This window comes from Pseudophryne corroboree, unplaced genomic scaffold (genome assembly GCF_028390025.1).
Source record: "Pseudophryne corroboree isolate aPseCor3 unplaced genomic scaffold, aPseCor3.hap2 scaffold_2392, whole genome shotgun sequence".
Lineage (NCBI taxonomy): Eukaryota > Metazoa > Chordata > Amphibia > Anura > Myobatrachidae > Pseudophryne > Pseudophryne corroboree.
The window spans coordinates 21,972-30,211 of record NW_026969048.1 but is presented as its reverse complement, the minus strand read 5'-3'; the positions used below and the strand labels follow the sequence as shown (position 1 = coordinate 30,211).

The window sequence follows — 8,240 nt, the reverse complement described above, 5'->3', positions numbered from 1 at the left end:
GAGAACAAATTCGTTAGCATAAAAATAAAGCCAGAAAATGAAGAGCTGTTTAATCACTCAATTGGATTTTTCTGCCAGCATATTTCTTTTTCTCTGCAACCCACTGCTAAATTGTGCTTCCTAGCTGTTTTTTTTATAAAATCACTGATTCAAATCTAACTCTGATTACATCAGAGTAGGCCAGGTACCCTACACCATAAGAAGGGGGTTTGAAATTTTGACTTGTCTACTTAAAGATCACCAAAATCTGATAACAAGGTCAATTACATCCCTGGGTGGGATTGAACCACCAACCCTTTGATTAATAACCAAACACACTAACAGATTGCGCCACAGAGACACTTTACAAACGTACATACTGACAAAGGCTAATAAGCATTCATCTAGAACGTTTCCTAGAAAAACTTTAAAAAGTCAATAATCTGGAGAGTTTTTGTAAGATGTTTCTTCCATCAACCAACGAAGAAACACATTGGTACTTTCCCATGATGAGTGAGTGCTTCAGGATCTCTTGCACTTACATGTGCAGCAGAGTACTGCAATGGAAAAATGCTGGGCCCATAACCCAGAGGTAGGCAGATTGAAACTATCCTCTGCTATATGCATTTTTTTTTGTTAATTAAAGTAATCCAAAACTGGGATTGATATTTTTGCTCTTTTATTTTTACTTAAAGTACAATAACTTTTACCATTTTAATTTGTTTTAATAGTATATTGACAGTATTGTTTTCTTTCAAAAATCCAATTAATTTTCTTTACCCGATTATTAAAATGGTAATTGACAAAAACAAACTACATTGTCACCAGAAGAGCAATACAAAATGTACAAGTGATATATTAAAATCATCTTTCCAGCTTGAATTTCAATGATGCATTGGGGCAACGATTTTGTGAGAAACACCTTCACCCTTAAATAAAGATTTTCTTAATTCCTTACCTGTGTGCTAATTAGATATCACCTTGTTTTCACATTAAACAGACTTCCACATGCGAAAGCAGCAAGGATGCAGTGGCGTTAATGTTTCCTGGTGTCAACCTGTATTATTTCAGTAGACATTGAAATGAGGATGCATCTTGCTGCCTTTCCAATGAAGCAAGTTTAATTTAGTAATAGGTGAAAAACCATCCCTACAAAGGTGTTAATCAGAGACTTGGCTTTGTGGACACTTTTCAGAGAACAAATTTGTTAGCATAAAAATAAAGCCAGAAAATGAAGAGCTGTTTAATCACTCAATTGGATTTTTTTGCCAGCATATTTCTTTTTCTCTGCAACCCACTGCTAAATTGTGCTTCCTAGCTGTTTTTATAAAATCACTGAATCAAATCTAACTCTGATTACATCAGAGAAGGCCAGGTACCCTACACCATAACAGGGGGTTTGAAATTTTGACTTGTCTACTTAAAGATCACCAAAATCTGATAACAAGGTCAATTACGTCCCTGGGTGGGATTGAACCACCAACCTTTTGGTTAATAACCATACACACTAACTGATTGCGCCACAGCGACACTTTGCGAAAGTACATACTGACAAAGGCTAATAAGCATTCATCTAGAACGTTTCCTAGAAACATTTTAAAAAGTCAATAATGTGGAGAGTTTTTGTAAGATGTTTCTTCCATCAACCAATGAAGAAACACATTGGTACTTTCCCATGATAAGTGAGTGCTTCAGGACCTCTTGCACTTACATGTGCAGCAGAGTACTGTAATGGAAGCATGCTGGGTCCATAACCCAGAGGTAGGCAGATTGAAACTATCCTCTGCTATATGCATTTTTTTTTTGTTAATTAAAGTAATCCAAAACTGGGATTGATATTTTTGCTCTTTTATTTTTACTTAAAGTACAATAACTTTTACCATTTTAATTTGTTTTAATAGTATATTGACAGTATTGTTTTCTTTCAAAAATCCAATTAATTTTCTTTACCCGATTATTAAAATGGTAATTGACAAAAACAAACTACATTGTCACCAGAAGAGCAATACAAAATGTACAAGTGATATATTAAAATCATCTTTCCAGCTTGAATTTCAATGATGCATTGGGGCAACGATTTTGTGAGAAACATCTTCACCCTTAAATAAAGATTTTCTTAATTCCTTACCTGTGTGCTAATTAGATATCACCTTGTTTTCACATTAAACAGACTTCCACATGCGAAAGCAGCAAGGATGCAGTGGCGTTAATGTTTCCTGGTGTCAACCTGTATTATTTCAGTAGACATTGAAATGAGGATGCATCTTGCTGCCTTTCCAATGAAGCAAGTTTAATTTAGTAATAGGTGAAAAACCATCCCTACAAAGGTGTTAATCAGAGACTTAGCTTTGTGGACACTTTTCAGAGAACAAATTTGTTAGCATAAAAATAAAGCCAGAAAATGAAGAGCTGTTTAATCACTCAATTGGATTTTTCTGCCAGCATATTTCTTTTTCTCTGCAACCCACTGCTAAATTGTGCTTCCTAGCTGTTTTTTTTTATAAAATCACTGATTCAAATCTAACTCTGATTACATCAGAGTAGGCCAGGTACCCTACACCATAAGAAGGGGGTTTGAAATTTTGACTTGTCTACTTAAAGATCACCAAAATCTGATAACAAGGTCAATTACATCCCTGGGTGGGATTGAACCACCAACCCTTTGATTAATAACCAAACACACTAACAGATTGCGCCACAGAGACACTTTACAAACGTACGTACTGACAAAGGCTAATAAGCATTCATCTAGAACGTTTCCTAGAAAAACTTTAAAAAGTCAATAATCTGGAGAGTTTTTGTAAGATGTTTCTTCCATCAACCAACGAAGAAACACATTGGTACTTTCCCATGATGAGTGAGTGCTTCAGGATCTCTTGCACTTACATGTGCAGCAGAGTACTGCAATGGAAAAATGCTGGGCCCATAACCCAGAGGTAGGCAGATTGAAACTATCCTCTGCTATATGCATTTTTTTTGTTAATTAAAGTAATCCAAAACTGGGATTGATATTTTTGCTCTTTTATTTTTACTTAAAGTACACTAACTTTTACCATTTTAATTTGTTTTAATAGTATATTGACAGTATTGTTTTCTTTCAAAAATCCACTTAATTTTCTTTACCCTATTATTAAAATGGTAATTGACAAAAACAAACTACATTGTCACCAGAAGAGCAATACAAAATGTACAAGTGATATATTAAAATCATCTTTCCAGCTTGAATTTCAATGATGCATTGGGGCAACGATTTTGTGAGAAACACCTTCACCCTTAAATAAAGATTTTCTTAATTCCTTACCTGTGTGCTAATTAGATATCACCTTGTTTTCACATTAAACAGACTTCCACATGCGAAAGCAGCAAGGATGCAGTGGCGTTAATGTTTCCTGGTGTCAACCTGTATTATTTCAGTAGACATTGAAATGAGGATGCATCTTGCTGCCTTTCCAATGAAGCAAGTTTAATTTAGTAATAGGTGAAAAACCATCCCTACAAAGGTGTTAATCAGAGACTTGGCTTTGTGGACACTTTTCAGAGAACAAATTTGTTAGCATAAAAATAAAGCCAGAAAATGAAGAGCTGTTTAATCACTCAATTGGATTTTTTTGCCAGCATATTTCTTTTTCTCTGCAACCCACTGCTAAATTGTGCTTCCTAGCTGTTTTTATAAAATCACTGAATCAAATCTAACTCTGATTACATCAGAGAAGGCCAGGTACCCTACACCATAACAGGGGGTTTGAAATTTTGACTTGTCTACTTAAATATCACCAAAATCTGATAACAAGGTCAATTACGTCCCTTAGTGGGATTGAACCACCAACCTTTTGATTAATAACCATACACACTGAGGCAGCACAAGGGAACTCTCGAAAGAAGAACAAGGCTAGAGGAAGAACTGAAACAAAGAAATCTGACTTTTACTAGAGCTGACCAGAGGAAAGCACAAACACAGTCCCCCACTACCACAAATAATGCAGTTGAGTTTCCCACATTTGGGGAAATCACATGGGTCAGCATACCCAGAATGCAATGAATGAACCTCACCCTGGGAGAACAATCTTCAAGACCATGGTCTCTCCTATGCAAAATAAGTATGATTTGGGATAGGGCTGGGGAGGGCCGCTGCTCAGGCACATCTCTGTCAAGTAAAGGAGATTCAACTGAGGCAGCACAAGGGAACTCTCATCTGGGGACAACAACTGCAGGGAGAACACATATTTTCAGATGAACATGGGAGGGCAGAAGGCTGCCTAATACTGAAGCACCCCCAAACAACAAACCAAATGCAACAACTAGTGCAAGCATTCCTGGGGGAAGGCCTGCAGCAGATGGATTTGCATATGGTGATGCCATCCAAGCAGTGGGTCAAAGTTGGCTTCAACCCTCGTCTGCATATGAAAAGAGAAAAGGGGCGTGCAGGGCATGGCGGCCTTTTGCGGCGCTTGGATGACCCCTAGTTCGCATTACACACCTCCACCCTCCTTCGGTGTGGGGCTCATGTTGGCTATGCCCCAGCCCCTGAAGCATTCAAGCTGATTTCTTGCAGCAGCTGGGCACTGTAACTGCTCCAGAGCTGCTCTGTAAGGCAAGTAAAAGGGTGTGGGCCCTGCAGCACTACCTGTAGTTTGCATTGTGCGTTGGAAGGCACGAAGTAAGCAGACGGGAGAAGTCAGGATAGTGCGCAAGGGCATAGAAGGGAGCGGCTCAAGAAAAGAGAAGTGGAAACAGACAGCAAACTAGGCTGGAGAGAGACCTGAGACAAAGAGATCTGAATTATACGAGAGCCGACCAAGGGAAACACAAATTATGCAGTCAAGTTTCCCACATTTGGGGAAATCACAGGGGCAGCACAACTAGAGTGCAATGGGTGAGCCTTGCCCTGGGAGAAGCACCTTCATGATCATAGTATCTCACCTGGCAGGTAAGTAGGAGTTGGGCTAGAGCTGGGGAGGGTCGCTGCTCGGGCACCCCCCTGTCAAGTGAAAGAGATCCAACTGAGGCAGCACAAGGGAACTCTCGAAAGAAGAACAAGGCTAGAGGAAGATCTGAGATAAAGAAATCTGATTTTTACCAGAGCTGACCAGAGGAAAGCACAAACACAGTCCCCCACTACCACAAATAATGCAGTCGAGTTTCCCACATTTGGGGAAATCACAGGGGTCAGCATACCCAGAATGCAATGAATGAACCTCACCCTGGGAGAACAATCTTCATGACCATGGTATCGCCTATGCAAAATAAGTATGATTTGGGATAGGGCTGGGGAGGGCCGCTGCTCAGGCACATCTCTGTCAAGTAAAGGAGATTCAACTGAGGCAGCACAAGGGAACTCTCATCTGGGGACAACAACTGCAGGGAGAACACATATTTTCAGATGAACATGGGAGGGCAGAAGGCTGCCTAATACTGAAGCACCCCCAAACAACAAACCAAATGCAACAACTAGTGCAAGCATTCCTGGGGGAAGGCCTGCAGCAGATGGATTTGCATATGGTGATGTCATCCAAACAGTGGGTCAAAGTTGGCTTCAACCCTCGTCTGCATATGAAAAGAGACAAGGGGCGTGCAGGGCATGGCGGCCTTTTGCGGCGCTTGGATGACCCCTAGTTCGCATTACACACCTCCACCCTCCTTCGGTGTGGGGCTCATGTTGGCTATTCCCCAGCCCCTGAAGCATTCAAGCTGATTTCTTGCAGCAGCTGGGCACTGTAACTGCTCCAGAGACGCTCTGTAAGGCAAGTAAAAGGGTGTGGGTCCTGCAGCACTACCTGTAGTTTGCATTGTGCGTTGGAAGGCACGAAGTAAGCAGACGGGAGAAGTCAGGATAGTGCGCAAGGGCATAGAAGGGAGCGGCTCAAGAAAAGAGAAGTAGAAACAGACAGCAAACTAGGCTGGAGAGAGACCTGAGACAAAGAGATCTGAATTATACGAGAGCCGACCAGGGGAAACACAAATTATGCAGTCAAGTTTCCCACATTTGGGGAAATCGCAGAAGCAGCACACCCAGAGTGCAATGGGTGAGCCTTGCCCTGGGAGAAGCACCTTCATGATCATAGTATCTCACCTGGCAGGTAAGTAGGAGTTGGGCTAGAGCTGGGGAGGGTCGCTGCTCGAGCATCCCCCTGTCAAGTAAAGGAGATTCAACTGAGGCAGCACAAGGGAACTCTCATCTGGGGACAACAACTGCAGGGAGAACACATATTTTCAGATAAAAATCTTGGTCATGCTCTGGTTTCTCTTCAGAACGAACAAATCTTTCGCCTTTTACTAAAGATTTCCGTGGAGAGGAGCAAAACCGAGTTTTATCTCAATTTTTGCATGCCCCATCTTTTTGGGGTTTCTTTTATCGGTTTAAAGATAGAATGAGTGTGCTTTAATGTAAGCTCATTTGCATAGAAATGACAGTAAATGTTTGTTTCTTTTCAAACAGAACTTTCTTGACCATGCTACTTGCTTGAAAGATCTGGGAGCACATGGAATACAGTACAAACCATGCTTATAGCAAGGAGAAGACAGGTGAGAAATCTGCTTTCTTTCAAATTGGGCGCTCACTTTGATCTGAATAAGGACTGCTGGCACGGCACTCAGGCGACAGGTGGAATCTTGGTCATGCTCTGGTTTCTCTTCAGAACGAACAAATCTTTCGCCTTTTACTAAAGATTTCCGTGGAGAGGAGCAAAACTGAGTTTTATCTCAATTTTTGCATGCCCCATATTATTGGGGTTTCTTTTATCGGATTAAAGACAGAACGAGTGTGCTTTCTTGTTAGCTTTAATGTAAGTTTATTTGCATAACAATGACAATAAATGTCTGTTTCTTTTCAAGCAGAACTTTCTTGACCATACTAATTGCTTGAAAGATCTGGGAGCACATGGAAAAGAGTACAAACCATGCTTATAGCAAGGGGAAGCCTGGTGAGAAATCTGCTTTCTTTCTTTCAAATTGGGTGCTCACTTTGAGCTGAATGAGGACTGCTGGCACGGCACTCAGGCGACAGGTGGAATCTTGGTCATGCTCTGGTTTCTCTTCAGAACGAACAAATCTTTCGCCTTTTACTAAAGATTTCCATGGAGAGGAGCAAAACTGAGTTTTATCTCAATTTTTGCATGCCCCGTCTTATTGGGGTTTCTTTTATCAGTTTAAAGATAGAACGAGTGTGCTTTAATGTAAGCTCATTTGCGTAGAAATGACAGTAAATGTTTGTTTCTTTTCAAACAGAACTTTCTTGACTATACTAATTGCTTGAAAGATCTGGGAGCACATGGAAAAGAGTACAAACCATGTTTATAGCAAGGGGAAGCCTGGTGAGAAATCTGCTTTCTTTCTTTCAAATTGGGTGCTCACTTTGAGCTGAATGAGGACTGCTGGCATGGCACTCAGGCGACAGGTAGAATCTTGGTCATGCTGTGGTTTCTCTTCAGAACGAACAAATCTTTCGCCTTTTACTAAAGATTTCCGTGGAGAGGAGCAAAACTGAGTTTTATCTCAATTTTTGCATGCCCCATCTTATTGGGGTTTTATTTTATTGGTTTAAAGATAGAACGAGTGTGCTTTAATGTAAGCTCATTTGCATAGAAATGACAGTAAATGTTTGTTTCTTTTCAAACAGAACTTTCTTGACCACACTAATTGTTTGAAAGATCTGGGAGCACATGGAAAAGAGTACAAACCATGTTTATAGCAAGGGGAAGCCTGGTGAGAAATCTGCTTTCTTTCATTCAAATTGGGTGCTCACTTTGAGCTGAATGAGAACTGCTGGCATGGCACTCAGGCGACAGGTGGAATCTTGGTCATGCTCTGGTTTCTCTTCAGAACTAACAAATATTTCGCCTTTTATTAAAGATTTCCGTGGAGAGGAGCAAAACTGAGTTTTATCTCAATTTTTGCATGCCCCATATTATTGGGGTTTCTTTTATCAGTTTAAAGACAGAACGAGTGTGCTTTCTTGTTAGCTTTAATGTAAGTTTATTTGCATAACAATGACAGTAAATGTTTGTTTCTTTTCAAACAGAACTTTCTTGACCATGCTACTTGCTTGAAAGATCTGGGAGCACATGGAAAACAGTACAAACCATGCAGTATCACAAGAGCCTTTATTTGATCTTTCATGAAGATAGAGCAGAATTGAGGACACGTCAACAATTTCTGCCGAAGGTGGTTCATCTTTCCACATGGTGCCTTTGGCCACTGACACCTTCGTTGAGTCAAAGTCTCTGGCTGTGGTCAGAACTTTGAAAATTTATGTCACCAGAACG

General features: G+C 40.5%; 9 non-coding genes across 9 annotated transcripts; 5 read left to right on the top strand and 4 right to left on the bottom strand.

The window, feature by feature from the left end:
* Positions 1 to 3,916: 3,916 nt before the first annotated feature.
* LOC135011203 (U1 spliceosomal RNA) lies at positions 3,917 to 4,080 on the bottom strand. Its single transcript, XR_010210341.1, has one exon. It is a non-coding gene; the product is annotated as a U1 spliceosomal RNA (small nuclear RNA).
* A 671-nt stretch (positions 4,081 to 4,751) lies between these two features.
* Positions 4,752 to 4,914, bottom strand: LOC135011194 (U1 spliceosomal RNA). Its single transcript, XR_010210334.1, has one exon. It is a non-coding gene; the product is annotated as a U1 spliceosomal RNA (small nuclear RNA).
* Positions 4,915 to 5,066: 152 nt separating this feature from the next.
* On the bottom strand, positions 5,067 to 5,230 carry LOC135011202 (U1 spliceosomal RNA). The gene has a single exon (XR_010210340.1). It is a non-coding gene; the product is annotated as a U1 spliceosomal RNA (small nuclear RNA).
* Positions 5,231 to 5,901: 671 nt separating this feature from the next.
* LOC135011205 (U1 spliceosomal RNA) lies at positions 5,902 to 6,064 on the bottom strand. Its single transcript, XR_010210343.1, has one exon. It is a non-coding gene; the product is annotated as a U1 spliceosomal RNA (small nuclear RNA).
* A 144-nt stretch (positions 6,065 to 6,208) lies between these two features.
* Positions 6,209 to 6,324, top strand: LOC135011198 (U5 spliceosomal RNA). Its single transcript, XR_010210336.1, has one exon. It is a non-coding gene; the product is annotated as a U5 spliceosomal RNA (small nuclear RNA).
* A 270-nt stretch (positions 6,325 to 6,594) lies between these two features.
* LOC135011197 (U5 spliceosomal RNA) lies at positions 6,595 to 6,710 on the top strand. Its single transcript, XR_010210335.1, has one exon. It is a non-coding gene; the product is annotated as a U5 spliceosomal RNA (small nuclear RNA).
* A 286-nt stretch (positions 6,711 to 6,996) lies between these two features.
* Positions 6,997 to 7,112, top strand: LOC135011200 (U5 spliceosomal RNA). Its single transcript, XR_010210338.1, has one exon. It is a non-coding gene; the product is annotated as a U5 spliceosomal RNA (small nuclear RNA).
* A 274-nt stretch (positions 7,113 to 7,386) lies between these two features.
* LOC135011199 (U5 spliceosomal RNA) lies at positions 7,387 to 7,502 on the top strand. The gene has a single exon (XR_010210337.1). It is a non-coding gene; the product is annotated as a U5 spliceosomal RNA (small nuclear RNA).
* Positions 7,503 to 7,777: 275 nt separating this feature from the next.
* On the top strand, positions 7,778 to 7,893 carry LOC135011201 (U5 spliceosomal RNA). The gene has a single exon (XR_010210339.1). It is a non-coding gene; the product is annotated as a U5 spliceosomal RNA (small nuclear RNA).
* Positions 7,894 to 8,240: the final 347 nt, after the last annotated feature.